Raw genomic sequence first — 18,145 nt, 5'->3', positions numbered from 1 at the left:
CAGAAAGCAATTTCAGCATCTGTTTGAGATGCAGCGTGCGGCTCTGTTTGGCATGTGATTCATCCAGCCATCAAAACCTGGGCTGGGGATTTGTCTGGGCTGATGGCTCGTTTCCTCCTGACATTCCTCCGCACAGAGACGTGGTTGTTCCAGGAGATCCGTGAATGCGGCGCCGCTTCCGAGTTCCTGGGGGGTTTTTAGGGTCCGGTTCTCTCATTTACACCAGGGCGGAGAAGGATTGGAATCGTAACGCTGGAAGCTTTCGTAGTCTGCGTACGCGTCCTGAAGAAGAATTAATTTTACGGGTTTTGTGGAAATTCAGGTCAGAGAGGAATATTAGATCATCGGGTCTAATTACGAGTTAATTAGATGACACAAATTCTGAGTAGCAAACCAAATACACGCCTTCGGTCCTTACGGGCTAAACTGCGTCTGAAATAAATGATGGGAGAGGAGGGGTCAGGCCCCAGGACTGCTGTGACAGCTGAAGATGCACTTGGGCACAGCTCGTGCTGCAGAGGAAGAGGGGGAAGGATTCCTTCCTTCCTTCCTTCCTTCCTTCCTTCCTTCCTTCCTGGACTCAGTCTGATTTTCGGACTGATCCTGAGCGTGCTGGGCACAAGGCTCTGGGGGTGCCCAAGGTCACCCCACAGCTCTGTCGTCTTTGTGGGTGCCTTTTAAGGACCTGCAGAGTTGCAGTTAGATGGTCCTCAGCTTCTTCCTGGCCAGGCTAAGCAAGCCCAGCTCCCTCAACCTCTTTTCATGCCCTGAGCATCCTGATGGGTTTTCTTCAGTCCGTTTAATGTCCTGGCAGCACGTGGGTGTCCCCCCGTGCTGCTGCTGCCTCACCAACCCCACATCAGGGGTGATAACGACTGGTTTTAAACCCATCTAGACACTTATATCTGATTGTGCTGATTGCCTTCATACCTAAGTTGCAAATTTTTTTTAGAGACGTGATGGGTGTCTCATAAAAAAAATAGTGATGCAGAATAGACTGACTTAGATTTACAGGTCTCCAGATCAGGAGGGACGGACATAGTTGTGGTTTTAACTGGAAAAAGGGCTGAAAACATGGAAAATGGGAATGGAATAAGTTTATTGTTATTATTATTTTAATATTTAATACTCAAGTAAAGACACAATGCTTTGTCACCCCTAATAAACTTTCCCTTGTCACTCCTAAGGAACTTTCTCAGCATTTACCTGCTTTCCCTCTCCTTTTTAAGGAAGTCCCAGAAAAAGAGAGTGAGCTGCTTCTGGCAGATGGGAAACGAGCGGAGACTTCCCCGGAGCTGCGTTTCGGACGGGAGAACCGCAGGAGAGGCGCGCTGGCCTGCCCTGGCCAGCCGGGGTGGAGTGGCAGGGGCCGATGCTAGATAAGTATGGGTGGGAAGCCGGATAAGGTCTGGAGCTGGCAGCTAGAGCAGGGTTGAGAAAGAAGGGGAGGAAATGAGAGCGATTCCGAAATGAGTAAGGAGCCGTGCGGGGGCCTCTCTTTCCAGGGAGAAGGCAGACAGCTGCCGATGCTTTATGCCAAGCCAAACTTAATGGCATAAGGGAGGAAGCGCTGGTGCTGCAGGATGGAGAGGGGAGGGGAGAAAGGTGCAAGCTTTCGCCCTTCTCCTCCCTCCTGCGTCCTCCTAGGGAGGGTAGCAGTGTTTAAGATCCATTAAATCACGACAGGTCCTTCTGATGTACGCTTGGAAAGCTCTTCTGTCTTGGCTCTGCCTTTTATCTCTCGAGTCTTCAGATGCTTACTTTTTTTTTTTCTGCTCGTGAACTTTATAAAACTCCAGAAAGCCGTTCAGCCCAATTTAATGTGTAAGGAAAGAAAAAAGCATGGTTTGGTTTCAGCCTCAGTCAGGCAACAGTTAGAAAAGTATAATTAGTCTTGTAATTGGAGTGTGTCTTAGACAATTAGTTTCCGTAAATGTGTGTAATTTAGCCCAAAGTAAAGGGTCAGGAGGAACTTAGTGGGAAAGAGGCTAAGGAATAACGTGCGTTATTTCTAGGTCTTAATGCCTGACACAGCTGGAGGGGAGCGTGTCCACCTTTTCTACACGAACCAAAATTAAACCTCCAGAAACCCGTAGGTGAGTCAAGGTTTCTGCTCTGACTGTCTCCCAGTATTTCGAGAACAGACTTAACAAACCCAGGGGGATGCTACGTGCAACAGCGGTGATTTACCAAATCCCCCATCAAGAAAAAAGCAAGAAGAAATGCCAGTGTGCGAGGGAAGGGAGAGCTGCTCCGTGGGAATCCGTTCAGCTTTTAAGGAAACTTCTGAGAAACGGGAGTATTTACGGAGCTGGGCTGTGCTGTTTGGGATCGGGGCTGATCCCAAACAGGCGATGTGCACTTCGTGCCAAAAAAGGATGGAGCGTCGGGCCCGCACGGTTACATAATGGCAGTCTGGATGTTTTTCTTTTCCCAATCCTTTTGTTAGGAAAGGGGGCGGCCATTCAGCCTCAGAGGTCAGTCCAGGAACGGGGTCTGCTGCTCGCAGCCATGTGTTACTCATTTGCTCGGCATTTTTGACACCGCTTATTACAATAGCGTGCAGCTGCTAGTTCCCAGTCGCCTGTTTTGGGGTAGGACTGAATGGTAGGAGAGAAATGTCAAAACCTCTTCCTGGAATCGTACCACACCACTTGCACATGTAGCGGGAGGGAGCAGGGAACGCGTTCCCAGGATATAAAAGATCCCGCATAATTACGGTTCGCCTTCCTAGCTGTAGAAAAAAAACAACCTTACTGCGCTGGAGTCCGAAAGAATTGATCAGTGGTGCTCGGGATCGGCTGCACCTGGCTTTTACCATAATTCTCAGCCCATTATTTACGGTTCCCAGTCTGCACTGTGCGTGACCCAAGTCCTGTCTCCACAGATGTTGGGGCCGGTGAAATATTTCGTGCAAGTTCTCCAGCAGCCTGCAAGGAGACCCCGCAGCGCAAGCGTACGGCGTGGCAGCGGCCAGCGTGCTGCTGCAGCACGTGCGAGCTTGGAACGAGTGGCTTCTTATTTATTGCGTTTTGCTTTAATAACGGTAGCAGGCGAACGGTGTGATTAACAGCGAGAGTCCAAAAGCAGCAGGCTAACAAAACAGCGTGGCTTTAAAGCGAAGCCTCAGCTCCTCACGGTTGGGAAGCCTGGGCACCAGCTAGATGGTAGCTGCTGACCCTGCTGTTATTTGCGACCTGCCTTCAACCACCGTGTTTTAAGAAACCGTTTGATACTTAAATAAAGCCAACAACTAGTAATTAATGAAGCGTGCCGAGTTTAGGTTTAGTATAATCCAATCATGTAAAAATAGACAAACATTTTCTGCAGAAAATGTCATCAATTCCTCTTGTTTTAATTCTTCCTGCCAGCAAGTGCTCGAGGTGTTTCTTCTTTTTCCATTGCAAATAATAATAATAATAAAAAAGCCATAACCTTTTCTATCACGTATCTGGTATTTTATAGAGCAATCACAAAGGGTAGTAAATTGAGTAAAACATCCTCTCCTTGGCAGGATTTCCCTTCTGACTAAATTCAATATGAACAAAGAGGACAAGGGCAAATAACTTCACTTATTCAGGTCATTTTTCATAAGAATCATAAAAGTTAGATAGAAAAGGCCTATTAGATTATCTCGCCTCTCTTCCATCTTGCCAGCTGCGGGTTGTTCTCTGCAGTAACCTTGTGAAATTTCACTTGTCCAAATGGAAGAAAGATAATTCGCCGGCTGATTATTATTATTTTTTTTTTGAGTGGAAGAGGATGGATGGTTTTCTATCTGGGTTAGCAAATATTTTTGACACTTCTCGCAGGGCTCATTTTTAACTCCTACAGCTGTCTTCCCTTCAGTAGCTTTGTGCTCCTTTTCTCGAGCACAGCGATCTTATCACGAAGCGTGTTTCCTACACTTTGGCCCACGTTTTTATTTCCACCCCGTTATTCTAGTTGTTCAAGTATTGGAATAACCCTCAGGCTATCTGTAACAATTTCACCCCATTGTGTTTATGCCCTTCAAGTGCTTGCCAGGATTAGTGTACGAACAACAGCAGATTGTTCTTCCTGCATAATGGGAAATGTTTATAGTGCTCTTCAGATTAAAATAATTTAAAATCCTCTTAAAGATATATATTTCCCCCTAGGAGAGTTACCAGTAAAGTACGTACGAGTGCTTCAAAGCGAGAGCAGCAACAATCCTCCCCCCCAAAAAACAGTAAGATAAATGAAGCCCGTTAACCAATGGTAAAAGAATTTGAATAACTTGATAGAAACTTATAAGTTAGGTAAATATGAAGCTTGTGCTGTGCAGCTTTCAGTCACAAGCACGTTGAATTCAATTCGTACGTTTTAATTGCTCTGCAGCTAACCAGCTCCTCAGTGCTCGCCTGCGAAGGTAGGAGTGGGGTGGTCTTGACATTTTGTTGCTCTAAATTACCGATGTTTCTGTAGCATCAGCATGTCCAACGCAATACTAAAATGAATACGAGTTTGGAAAGGATTCACGTATGGGAAGTGAACCTGCTTTTCTGCCAGGTAAAATGGACTGAGGACGGACCCAGTCATTTCGCCAAGGGTCCCCGTGTCGTGGTCCTGTAGAGGTCCTGGTGAAATGAAGGATCTCATCTTTCCATCCACATCTATGACTGTTCAGGGAACAGGGCCGTGCCTCGTGTCGCTGGGAAATAGAGAATCTTGGTGGTTTGACGCAGTGAAGTTGTTTGGCACAATTTCGGGCCGTACACCGTGCGGCGCGATCCTATGCCAGCAGGTCCGGGGGCCACACACGCGGATCGTAATCCCTTCAGCATCTCAGCTCTAAATGGGTAGGGGGTGAATTTTGGAGGGAGGAAGAGGGGAAGGAAGGTGTCCGGCTTGGTCCGAGGGGAAATTAGGTGCTTGGTCTTAAAGTCCTGGCCTGTCCCCTTCTGGCACCCTGCATTTGGGCCTCTCCTGCGTTACTCTGCATCTTTGGTTAATGGTAGGAAAATCAGGCAAGTCTGTAATTTATGGACATGAGATGTACTGGTTGCGACAGGGAGAACAACTGAAAATTGGGATACGATGAATTTTTGTGAAATCAGGTTAGTTGTGTGTCTTAATGGAGCTGACCTGCTACTATAACGAAGGGAAACAAACCTGTAGCACACGACGTTGCTTGTCTGATACTGTATTTTGATGGTACACGTATGTGGCTGTATTTTGGTTTAACAGCGGTACACCCCGACCTTACAAACACAAAGTTTGATGCCTCCCAACACATACAGCAGCCCTTCCTCTGTCTCCAAACCTGGTGTCCCTGAAGCAGGGGGTCTCTGTGCTGGGGAGTTTCTGCCCTTCGAGATGGATTAGGGACTGCCACGGTCTGTGCCAGCAGGCAGTGGCTTTATTTAAGTGCTCCTTTTCTGGGAGAGCGGTTTAATTGTGGGGTGGAATAAAGCTGCGACGTCCTTTCTCTCCACCCTACATAAAGTACACGTATGTAAGGGTTACCTTGTACAGGCTTGCGATAAATTAATGTTGTTTGCAAAAATGCTGTAATTACACAGCTCTCCTGCCAGTTTGGCACGGGAAGACAAGTACAGTCTGAAGCGGAATGCTTTCCCCGTGAAAAGTCTTTCTGGGCTATTTTTCTTTAGCTTTAACGTATTAATCTGATTGGCAAACCTCTTTAAACCCTGAATCGCGTGGCTCGCAGCACGCAGCGCTTACCTATATGGGAGTTATCTTTTTTTTTTTTTTTTTTCGCATAGGCAGGAGAAAAGCGAGCTGTGTGCCACCGAGAGCTGCCGGGTCGTCCTCGTCGGGGGACTGGCAGGCTGCAGTGACCTGGAAGGCGCCCAGCTGGTGCGGCGCCGCTGCTAGCGCTGCCTTGCTGCACGTTTCAGCTCAATTCCTGCTCCCTGTGGCAGCTGCTTAATTCTCCTGCCAAAGAGAGTTTCAGGGAAAAAAAAAAAACAAAAACAAAAACCAAAAACTAACTGCAAAGGAAGGGATTGTTTAGAATGTCGGGTCTAAACATAGATGGTGATGGCGATCGCTGGTTCCATTTTTAGCCCAGCTCTGTAAAGAAATGAGGCTCGTGCAGCAGCGGCATCTGCTAGACCGCCGGCTCCTCGCGGGTTTTGGGTGCGTTGGTCAACTTCAGCTCCGTTTGGATTAAAAAATATCTTCTGCTCCAGGTTTTGGCATTTAGTGGCTGGTGACATTTGAATTAGCGCTCCCCTTCAGGGGAAGGGCAGCCGTTCGAGTCCAGCAGTGGTCTCTGGCGGCGAGGAGACGTGGAGGAGAGAGGGCTGCTGCAAGCAGGGGCTGAGAAGCGGAGCAGAAAGTGGCTGCGGGGAGGTGGAAGGAGCCGGAGCTGCCGTGATATGACTCCAAGGGTAAGAATGAAAATGATGGGAGAGCAGGACCCCGTTGTCCCACCGCTCGGAGGGCAGCCTGTCCTGTGGCACACGGGGTGGGAGCCGCCAGCAGGAGCCCAGCTCTGTTCCTGCAGAACATTTGTGGGGTTGTGGCTCCTTAGGGAGCTCTTCTGGCCACGCTGCTTGGAGCCAAGGTCCCAAAGCGATGGTGAAAGCCCCTGGGAGGCAGCGCTGGGGGATGCCTGGTGGTGTAGGTCAGTCCTCCCATCGCCCAAAGCCACCTGGACTCCTAAACAAGCCTGGTTTGGGGCAGGATTAGCCCTGCTGGCTCTGCAAGTTGTGTGATGCCAGCGAGAGAGCAAGCATTCGAGGAAAGGAGCGTCAGCACCTTTACCTAAACCCAGGTGGTGGTGGAGTCCTGCGGGGACTGCTCGAGTCCTCCAGGTTTCTCTTCAGCTCCTTCCTGCTCCGTTCCTCGCCATCCAGCCCGTGAACTTCTCCTGCTAAGCCCTGCCTTGCGAAGACCACGTTCTCCTCCTTCCACCACCAGAGCTGCTTTGCAGGCAGGTGCGCTGGTTCCTCCAGCTGCAAGAAAGCCAAAAAAAAATTGTGCATTTAGAAATAATTTCCAATCTGGAGAGTCAGGGTGCAGCACTAGTTCTGCAGAGGGCTTTGTCTGCGTTCTGGCGGAGGCACAGGAACATTTTGAGGCATTCTTAAGACTTTCATAACAGGGCAGTAAACTGCTACGGCTGCAAAGAATTCTTTAAGATGCCCTCTCACAGTCTGCTGGGAGCTCTCAGCAGCGAGAAGTGAACTGGTGACCTGGATAAAGAAAATGAAGGAAGCGAGATTAGTCTGCTCTACAGGGAGCGCCATCATGGGATTTATTTTGATTCTTGTGAAAGTGCCATTCTGAAAGACTTATACAGCGAAATTCTCCGTTTTATAGTCGGGGAGAAAAAAAGCATCCTTTTGGTAGATATTTTTCATCCCTGGGTGGGGAAACTGTAAGTGCTTGGGGGGAGGCAACCTGAGTTCATGCACTTTAGTTAGCAGCTGTACTGCCAGTCTGTGTGATCTCTGGCGATAGAACCTGTCCTGGGAAATGTCTGAAATCCAGAATCATGAAATATTTAGCGGACAGTTCACCGCTAATGGGCTCCAAGTTTGCAGCAGTAGCACGGGATCAGCAAACCAAAGGCTCTGTGTACTGGTGCCAAGTTGCCTGAGACTACTGATTTTTATTTTATTTTTTATTTTTTTCTAATTTCAGTTTTTATCAAAAGCAAAATCTGAGTGCAGCAAGGCAGGGTTTCATGAGCTAAAACCAGCAAAACCTTATTTTGTTTTCCCAGGTTGCAGGAGACCTTGGATATGGTACACAGAACGTATGCAGAAGCAAGTTATTTTTTTCAGCAGTAGATAAATTGATGTGAGAAAAAATACACAGTATTGATTTTTCTTTTCCTGTGGCTTTTGAGAGGTTGTTAATGCAGCAAGTACACAGGAGCACTCATATGTCTGTCTGCACAGTAATCTCTAATAAATTGACTTTTTTAAAAACCATTTTTAGTCTGTATTTTCAGTGACTTGATTTGTGGAGTAGATGATATCTCCTGGCACGTAATTACTCATTTTGGGGTTGTGTAAAAGGTTGGAGGATAAATTTTGATGCATTATCTGTAGCTCTAAACATCTCTCCTATTACTCATACAAGTTTTTCCTCTCTGCTCTTCCCTAGTGGAGTTGAGTAGCGAGGTTTTGGGGATCATTTTTTTTTCGTTGGTTGGAAACCCTTTATAGTACAGGTACTTTTCAGGGCTAATTCTTGCATGTGACGTGACTATAAGGGCAACGATTTATATCCAAGGAGGCTAAATATTTCTTAGTCTTAGGGTCACTAACTCTGTAAGCAGGTTAGTGACCGTGTACCTTTTGGTTCTTGCTTTCTTTTGGGAAAGAAATAAAAATGTGCAGCAGGAAACATGGCAGTAATAGTATTAATGGTGAAGTGTGAGCAGTTTGATCACCTATAACGGAATTCGACATCCAAGGAGCAGCCAGTCCGGCGGTGTTAATGACCTAAGGATGCCGAGAAAGGCAGTGGGTAGATGCAGATATTGAGGCACATGAGATGTTTGTCCGTGGTTCGGCCACTGCGTGTGTTGGATATCCACGGGAAGCACTTCTGGGACCGATGGACAGGTAGGCAGATAGTGCTGCGTATGAATAAGCAACATTCGGGGACGCTCGCTGTGTGTGCTCTTCGTTTTTGCTGTTCTGGGCTTGAAGTCAAAATCTGGAGGCATTAGTATTTCCTTCCCGTCACCCAGCGCAGGGCTGCATTCTGCCCAGTTTCTTAGGATCTGCACATCCTTAGCTAGGATTTGCTGTCCCAAGCCACTGATGTTTTTCTTCTTCCAGCGTTACGTTCTCTCCATGTCTCCCTGTTTTCGATTCTGTGCTCTTCCCGTGGTGGTGCTCAAGGTCCTGCAAAATCACCGATCTCCACCTGGAAGCCTGTCCGTAAGGGAGACCTGTAGCCTTGAGAACCTTCAAAGTCTTACAGCTTGAATTTTTAGGAATACATAGCGTTGCCTGGGGTTAGAACTGAGCTCGGACCAGCTGAAGACAGACTGATCTGTTAGCTGCACAACAAGGATCCCCCCAGAAAAGAAGAGGGATAAATGCCAGTGCTTTTGTCACTGGCAAAGCACGTGGAATCCGTCTCCTTTTCCTTCATGACATATGCCATCACTGAAACTTCAAGTGATGCTGTTAAGTCTACCTTGTCTCTTTCCCTTTTGTGTTCTTGCATCAAGAAGGAACCAAAGGCTCAGCCTGGGATGCTTTAGCATCTTCAGGTCACAGGCACCCCTTGACAGAAAGTGTTCGAAGAGCAAGACAACAAAGGTTTCAAGAACCTAAGCCACTTACTGCAGAGAAAGAAGGAAAACCGGTTGCTTTTCCAAACCTGTGCCGCTCTGGGACTTCTGCTCTCCAGGCCGCAAGCAGACCTTTTGCCAGGTTAAATCTGGCGTTATTGCATGGGATCATTTTTCTCCCACTAGCCGAGGGACAGGCAATCTGGCTGCGAGTGCCACTTGCACACAGCAATAAAAGTCTGCGGGCTCCGACGGAGACCTTTTCTTATTGCCGGCGCAGAAGAGGAGTAAGACGAAATACTTGTCAGGTGTCTGGACTATTTTAGTGATGGACAGGCCTTCAGAGTAGCCATCAATCAAACCCGGTAGGCTTTATCCTCACGCCTCTCTCTAGCTTTGCATTTCTCAATGAATATATTCAGGATTCCAGCTGATTCTACCAAAATGTCCATTTCGTTAATTCACAAATTAACGTTATTGGTACCAGATGGGAAAGTGGGCATTTTTCTCTCCTCTCTCACTTCTTGTAATCTTGGAACCAGGAGACTGAGTTTCAGGGCCTTGCAACTTACCTTCCTTACACGGTCCATTACGCTCTTTACATTTTTATAAGGGGATGCCTTTTTTCTCTTTTTTTTGGACTCAGACGTGTTTGTCGTGGGGCTGCTGTGAGCAGAGTTCAGTGAGGACGGAGCTTCTGTCACATACGTTTTGCTCCAGTGCTTGTACTGGGATCTTGGGCCCTGCTTTGAAGTGCTGCCTGAGGACTCCAGCAATATTATGCAGGAATGTTATTTTACACCTGTGTATTTATACAGCACCACCCAGCGCAGACGGGGCTGTTCGTTCACACCTTGTTATTAATACTGATCTGAGAAATACATTAGAATTAATACAAAGTCCTGTAGTTAAAAACGGAGCGTGCTTGGCGTCTGGAGAAGGCTCTGATCTGTTTGTCCTTTTCCAAGAACCCATGAGGATGCGTTTTTATGGCTTCTGATACTTTTGAACAAACTTTTCTGGAGGCCCTTTCATGCTTTAACAGGCAAATGCCCGACCTGTATGCCTTCTGTTTTCCTGCAGTTGTCCTGTACAATCCTTCACCTCTCTCTCCAAGCTGTTCTCACTCCAGTGTATGTTCATCTGCGTTAAGGAGCACCACTTTTTGTCGTCTTTCCTTGTTTTTGAAAATCTCGATGCCCTGGATGCAGTAGTCAGCAGCAGAGTGTGAAGGACATGAGGTTGAGCTTTCGGTATCATGTTTTTTTTTTTTTTCCCCCAGGACTCAGCTTTGGTAGACTAGTAATCCACCAGAGTGGTGGCAGTTCTGTGCATTACTTTCCCCCACCTGGTTTTTGCTCGGTGTTCAGCAGTAAGATGTGCTTTGTATTTGTCTGAACTGCACCCAAAACCAGGCTGCGGAAGGTCCCACGGGGCCAGAATAGCAAAGGTTGATGCGAAGAAGCCAAGCACCCTTTCTGTCCTGACCAAAGGGACTGCTCGGAGCATCTACTGTGAGACATAAAATGAAATTACAGACTTCTAATTCTTGTGACTTCGTGGCATTTCTTTTTTATTTTTTTTTTCCTGAAACGCTGATTTTTATTTTTCACTTTTTATGTACTGTTTAGAAGGTAATGGCTTCCATGGGAGGGCCGTGTACGTTTGTGTGGTAGGCTTTTTATTGCGGCAGGCTTTTAGTAGGTCAAGCAAGCACACATAGGGGGCTCTTAAAGTGGACTGTGAAATCATTTTGCTTAGCTTTGTTTTATCACTGCTTTGACAAATCTTTTTCTCCCCTTAGATTGCGGCTTCCTAAGCAGTGCCAGCAAAACAGCAGCGCGTTGCCAGCACTGCTAACTTCAAATACAGCACGGAGTATATTTAATTTAGGTGGTGTTTGTGCAGAAGTGCTTGCTTCTTGCCGTAGCTCTTGTTGACGGTACCTTGATCATGCTGGTATGGGGATGAGCAGCTCTGTGTGTCGTTTCCTTACAGGCAGTAAGGTTTTCTATGCAGTCTCCGCCAGCATCCTACACTGAGGTGGGTGGAAAACTGGTTGCAGAGGTCAGTGGTTTGGTGTAACCTGAGGTTGGGTGTGTGTGGCCTCCCTGAGGGCTGATTGTAGGACCCATAAATTTTAACGTCTTTCTCAAGAGCTTGGTGGATGGATGGATGGGATGGGATGGGGGGATGGGGGGATGGGATGGGATGGGATGGGATGGGATGGGATGGGATGGGATGGGATGCAGCTCTAGTGAAATAGTGGATGGAGCTTAGCTGGGAGCAGGGCTTGTTGTTCTCAAGGGCATGACCCCTTCCTGGGTGCAGAGTCATAAAATCCCAGAATAATTCTGGTTGGAAAAGCTCTCCAAGATCACCTGGTCCAACTGTCCCCCTACCACCGATGTCCCCCACCAAACCATGTCCCCAAGCACCACGTCCAACCTTCCTTGAACACCCCCAGGGACGGGGACTCCCCACCTCCCTGGGCAACCCGTCCCAATGCCTGACCGCTCTTGCTGAGGAGAAATGTCTCCTCATTTCCAACCCGAACCTCCCCTGGCACAACTTGAGGCCGTTCCCTCTGGTCCTATCACTGGTTACCTGTGAGCAGAGGCCGACCCCCAGCTCCCCACCCCTTCCTTTCAGGCAGTTGCAGAGAGCAATAAGGCCTGCCCTGAGCCTCCTCTTCTCCAGCCCAAACCCCCCCAGGTCCCTCAGCCGCCCCTCACAGGACTTGTGTCCCAGGCCCTTCCCCAGCTTCGGAGCCCTTCTCTGGACACGCTCCAGGGCCTTGATGTCCTTCTGGTAGCGAGGGGCCCAAAGCTGAACCCAGCACTCGAGGTGCGGCCTCACCAGAGCAGAGCCCAGGGGGACGAGCCTGGCCCCGCTGGCCGCACTACTCCTGACACAAGCCAGATGCCGTTGGCCTTCTTGGCCACCTGGGCACACTGCCGGCTCCTGTTCAGACGTCTTTCCCCTTGGTTGGAGCAATCCCACCAAGAGGCTCCCTGACACAATGAGGGCAGTGAGGTGCTGAGGTGAGACCAGCAGGAGCCTGCAGGTGGCTGCGAGCTGGAGCGCATGCTATTAGAGCTGGGTACGCCCCATCTGGAGAAGGTGCAGGGGGATCCTTGCTTCTGTCATTCCTGCCATCACCTGGAGGGCTTACAGGTTACAAGGGGAGATGGTGCGTGCTGCTCGGAGGTGTGCAGTGATAAGATAAGGGGTGGCAGACACAAGCTGGATATGGGTTGTGCAATGGGGTGGGGGGAACCATCCACAATCCCTGAACTGTTGCCTGAAGAAACATGGGAATCCCCGTCAGAAAGGTTTCCAAGAACAGGTTTCAGAAGCACATCTGCCAGGAACAGCTCCAGTATTGTTCTTGCCTTGAAGCAGGGAGCGAGACGACGGCTTTTTCCCGTTCTGCTTTTACCATAATGGGCTTGTGGGAGTTCCGTGAAGAAAGTCTCATCTCTGCTTCTTCTAAAACAAACAAAAAACCTGAACCAAAATAAACCAAACCCCAATACAACCCATCAAACATCCCCAAAATGCTCTGCACATCTGTGTCTGTGTTATTGGTACTTCCAGAACTGGTCGCCCTCTTCCAGTGTGTTGGGCTCTTCGTGAAGACGTGCTCCGGCGCGTTGCAGGTCTGCTGGACGCGCAAGCCTTGGATCCAACTTGGAAATCACGAGGGAAGGATTCGTTACGGATTCTTGCTTCACAGTGAAATACAAACAGCCCTTTTTCACTCCCTCAAGAAACATTCAAGTCTATTCGGAGGAATAAAAGTGCAGCGCAACATTTAGTCATAAATTGAAGATTTCCAACACCGTGTTGACTTAGAGCATATGTTAGGGAAACATGTCTCTGCTTTGCAGACAGTTTTTGTGCTTATGCTGTGGCAAGCACATTTAAAACAAGCATGGAGAGTGTGCTGCCGGGAACAATCCAGCGGTGATGGTAGGGTCATTTAGATGACTTAATAGGTCTCTCCTTTTTTTTTTTTTTTAAGCTATCTGTATTAAATCAATGATTCATATAAATTATGCCGAAGGGAGTTAATTGTTATTATACGGTATAAGAAGCTGCCAAACTGAGGGCAAAACTCGCAGTGTAGCGCATGAAATAAAATGGAGTTATGATTTCTGGAAGCCTGAAATGGCCGAACCTTTACCCCTACCTACGGCATGAGCTGAAAATGCTGCCACGCAATGGGAATGAAGGAATTTTTGGACGCCAAGGTTGGGAGGTCCTGGCACGTTTGGAGGTTTTGGCACGTTTGGAGGTTCTCCAAAACATGCAACAAAAAATGAACGTGAAATACAGCTTTCTCCCTGACCTGGGTACGTCTCCGTTGCCCAGATCTGTGGAGGAATTTAGGAATTTAACTTCGTTGGTTCAGTGGGAGTTGAGCTTCTGAATATCTTTGAGGGATTAGGCGTCTGTGTAATGTGGTTTGTTTCTTATCTCTACAAGAGGGGCACTGCTAACGTTCTCTCTTGCAGAAATGTTATAACGAAAATCACTTCAGATGTTTTTTGTGGTCAGATCTGGTGAAGATGAGGCTCCGTGGGTATCTTAATGAGGTAGCTACGGGCAGGGTAATGGGCTTGGCTCAGAATATTGTCTGTAGGCACGCTTTCAGGGCTGTTTGGAGATGAACTGTAGCTTCTCTGAGACACAGCACATCACGGGGGTTTGAACAGACACCCAGGGAGCGTAAGAGATGGCATTGCTGAAGGTGGTGAAACTCGGCACTCTTAGTTACTAAATAATTCATAATGGATAATTTCTGGCCCGCTCAGCGACCTGGCTGATTGCAAGAAATGCAACGTGGGGGTACGGACTCGAGTGCTCTTCGACTCTTTGCTTGTGAGCGGCTGGTAGAGGACCAGTAAATGATTCAAGTCCTTTGCAAAAGCTGTTACAGGGCTGAAAGAAAGCTTTTTGTTTTTCTCTTACATTATCAAGTATTTTAAAGGTTGGAGGTGGTGCTTGGGGACATGGTTTAGTGGTGACATTGGTGGTAGGGGTGTGGTTAGGCCAGATGATCCTGGAGGGCTCTTCCAACCCTAATGATTCTGGGATTCTAGGATTTTTTTTTATCCTTCTGCAGTACTCAGGGAGGTGAAACACTTGCATGTGTTCGGGGGATTCTTGTAATCTGTTCAAGAACTGGTGGATATTGCTCTAAATTTGGGCTCGCTTCGTCACTGGCACTGCTGCTATAAAACTCTGTGTGGCAAAGGGAATCAAGCGGAGAAAAATTAGGTCTGTGGTGACAGCTGTGGCTAATGACTTCCCGAGGAAGGAGAGATTGGGGCTGCTTTAAACAAGTGCTTAATAGTCCCTAGTGAAAGAAATGTTGACTTAACTAGCTTTTAATTGCTTTTAAGCTTATTTAAAAATGAGTTTGTTATTGAAAAGTAATCAGTCCTTGAAAATTTGTGGCGATCTTTGGGAACACCTTTATGGAAAAGCAGTTACCCACCTTAACGTTATTTTTATGGCTACCTAATCTGTGTGCCTGGCTCAATAAATTACTTGATTAAATGTAGTTCAGCGCGGGGATGCTGCTCTGATGTAAGTCAACGTGTGCGCGCTTTGGGCATGGTGGAAGACAAAAGATCTGATAAATGGTCGATTGTTGCTTACGGAAACTTTATGGGTAAGTAAAAAATCACTTTGTGAATCACTTTTTCGACCAGAATTCCTTCTCCCAAGACACGGAGCGTGGCAGGATTGGGTGTAGGTTCTCGAGACAAAATCATTTGGTCAAGGCATAGCTTGTACTGGCAAAACAATGATTTCCTCAATGCGCCTTAGCTGGGTTTTCAAATGGAAATAACTGCAGGGAGAAGTTTCTTTGTCAATACGACAATCTGCAAATTGATTTTGCTGTCAGGACAGCTGAGAAAAGATCACACATCTCTGCTTTATGTGGTTGTATTAGCAGAACATCAAGAAGAGATCAAGGTCTACTTTTAACGGGTAATTCTGTTGTGGAGCTTGACTTAGAAGCCGTTAGGTGGCTTTACAGGACAGGACAAAGGGTGGATAAAACCACCAGTGAGACCTGCGTCAATTGTTTCATCTCTGTCCCTAAACAGAGTGTTCCACTTGACAAATAAATGCCTTCTTTTTGCAAAGCACGTCTTTTGTTGCTGGAAATGTCTGTCTGTCCCCAGGAGACCGCTGGGGGACTTCATCCAGCACCCTTAGGGCGTGTTAAGGGACAGTCAGTGAAAGCCAGGCTCTAGAACCCAAACCTGATAGTAAGTTTTATGGACACCTTCTTGTTGTAAATTTATGGCATACTCCCTTTTCCTAAAAACCATATCTTCTCAGAAAGACTTCATGAAGCTTTACAGTTTCAGGGGTTGGACTCGATGATCCTTGTGGGTCCCCTCCAAGTTGGGATTACTCTATGATGTTAAGCCCACCATGGGTTGTGGAGGCTGAATTTAATGGCAGGTTGCTGAGTGTGGCTGTATTGCTTCCCTGCTCTCAAGAGGGCCACAACAGCAAGCTGGAGGTGGCAGTAAGTGAAAACTAAGCCTAATGCTTTGGCCAAAAAAATCAACAGAAGGGCTTCCTTTGTCTTTCCTTTCATCTGTGGGCACACGGGAGACTTCATTCAGAGGGAAAGGCTGCACAGAAGCAATGCTGTTCATGCTTTTGTTTGCACACCCTGATGTAAGAACGTGTCGGGCTAGGGAGAGTAGCTGCAAGCTCCGAGGTGGTGCTGGGGGTAAGTATTTCTTCCGTCCACTGCACTTTGTACCAGGTGCAGCGTCCTGTAGGGTTGGATCTGTGCTGGGTGGCTCTGAAGCCACCTGGGACATGAAGAGTTGGCTGAGGAAGAAAAGGTGGATGAAAGATGCGATGCTGATAGGTGGGATGACAGCTGAAACACCTTGCTCCTGAGCCCTGGCGTTGCCCATCCTCCCTCCTCAAGGCTGGAGGACTTGAGGCTGAAACCTCTTTTTGCCGTCTGGTTGGAATTACAGCTAGGGTTGTCTCTCTTGGTTTTCTTGCCCAGTTATTCTTGTTGTGGGAATCCATGACAAGTGGTTTCTTGCAACGTATTTCATGTGAGAACGCCACTGAAGGTCATTCAAATGCAGGTGGACTTTTGTCCATACTACATTTTATTTAGCAGCTGTCCAGTTGTACGCAGACCTTTAAGATCTCAGCACCTTCATTGTTGTTGTTTTTTAATGCATCGGTTTTTAGAGGGACAACAGCTGTAAGGATGTCGAAGTGGCTTGGATGGAATTATTGCATTTTTCAAGGGTAAAGCAAAGGTAACGTTTAATGTTAGGGCCTCCAGTTTTTCATAGACTCTTGGCAATGGTCTCAATATTTAGAGAGTTGCTATCTCCAGATGACAGTTTTCCACTTTCAAAGCTGCATCTTTTAAAAGATGGTAAACACTTAATGTTTAATGTGTTGAGAGGATGAAATCTGACCTTAGAGATCCTGGAGGATTGTGCAAATAAGAAACGAGCTCTTTATTTCACCATTTACTGCTTTAATACCAATTAAATAAACAAGATAATTTAAATATGTGTTTGAACCCTACTGCAAGGCAGTGTATTGAGCCTAGTTACTGTGATAGAGTTTTTGAAATACAAGAAGAAACTTTCTTCAAAGATGGACTGTATAAACTGAAAGTAGATTAATAAACTAGAGTAGAACATATGCTTAGAATAGCAAATAGCATTAAAAAAGTGAAAATTAAGTGTGTGAATAAATGTATTTGTCTCCAGTGGGTATCTTTCTGGATTAAAAAATGCAGCAGACGTAGTAACATTTCTTTGCAAACCGGCACCTTTGAAAGACTGGCCTTATAAGAAATAGTCTTTTATTTTAGGTAGGTTTAAATATAAATGCAAAACCAATCTCGCTTTGTTTATTGAAGTTGTCTTCACCCGGCGATGTGAATGCAGGTTGGAATGGCCGCCTTCGATTTCTCAAACCCGCCCGTGCTGTTGTCGTGCGGGATCCCAGGTCCTGCACCCAGGGGATCCTTTCCTGAGCTGAACAGCAGCAGGAGCAGCGCAGGCAGAACATCGCTGGGGTTTCACCAGCAGCTGTCCTTTTACCAGTCTTTGGCTCTAAAAGCAACCGCTCCAGTTTACCGGTGGTTTAGGCTTTTTTTTTTTTTTTAATCAGTAAGTGGCAGAACGGTGAAAACGGGGACGTGATTTGCTTCGTTTCCTAATCCTGCTCTGCCTTAAACTTCGTAAGAAAGTAAATGTAACAGTGCAGCAGAAGCGATGTCAGAGGGAGGTGCGGTGGGGCGATACTCAGCAGCGAACGCTGATATTTATCGCCTGTATTTCCTGCAGGCTGCAGGCTGGGATGACAGGACGATCCCGCAGGATGGATGCTGCCCAACTCGGCCGCTTTTAACGGCTTCTGCTCTTTTCTTACCTCTCGGTTTCACCCTGATACCCTGTAGGTAAAAAACACAAAACCACAAAAAAAACAAAACAAAAAAAAAACCAACAACAGCAACAAAAAAAACACACAGGAAAATAAGCAAACGAAAAGAAAACAACACAAGGTGTGTTTTCGTGGTGTGTAATACCTGTGATGGTGGAAGGCCATCGCGTGCCCTGGGAGGGAGAGCGTGCACGGAGGTGTGGGGCATCACAGGCGTGCTCTGCAAGCAGTCCTGCTTGAATTGCTTCCCATTTCTTCCATCGGACCCCACCGAAATGCTTTCCTTAGCTCAGCACTGGCTCAAGGAGCTGTGCTCCTCCTCGGCTGCCTCTTCCCATCGCCGCGCTACCTCGCCGGGGCTGCGGCAGCTGCCAGAGGGGCCATCTGGCGAAGCGGGTCAGGGAACAGCAAAAAAAAAGGTTATTTTTAACC

The 18,145-nt window shown here is 47.3% G+C and overlaps 1 protein-coding gene across 4 annotated transcripts in view; it reads left to right on the top strand.

Moving 5' to 3' along the window:
- The window catches only part of FAM168A (family with sequence similarity 168 member A), a 178,034-nt gene that overhangs the window by 28,218 nt on the left and 131,671 nt on the right, over window positions 1-18,145 (top strand). The window contains exon 1 of one of the 4 annotated variants that reach the window (XM_013191267.3): window positions 6,177-6,377. The exons of the other annotated variants lie outside the window; for them this stretch is intronic. The gene's annotated coding sequence lies outside the window, so the exon portion shown is untranslated. Of the gene's footprint in view, window positions 1-6,176; window positions 6,378-18,145 lie in introns of those variants that run through there. 4 annotated transcript variants of the gene reach the window in all.

The sequence above is a fragment of the Anser cygnoides genome, chromosome 1 (assembly GCF_040182565.1).
Source record: "Anser cygnoides isolate HZ-2024a breed goose chromosome 1, Taihu_goose_T2T_genome, whole genome shotgun sequence".
In the NCBI taxonomy this organism is placed as follows: domain Eukaryota; kingdom Metazoa; phylum Chordata; class Aves; order Anseriformes; family Anatidae; genus Anser; species Anser cygnoides.
The sequence above is the reverse complement of the archived record's forward strand: the minus strand, read 5'-3'. Positions and strand labels throughout refer to the sequence as shown.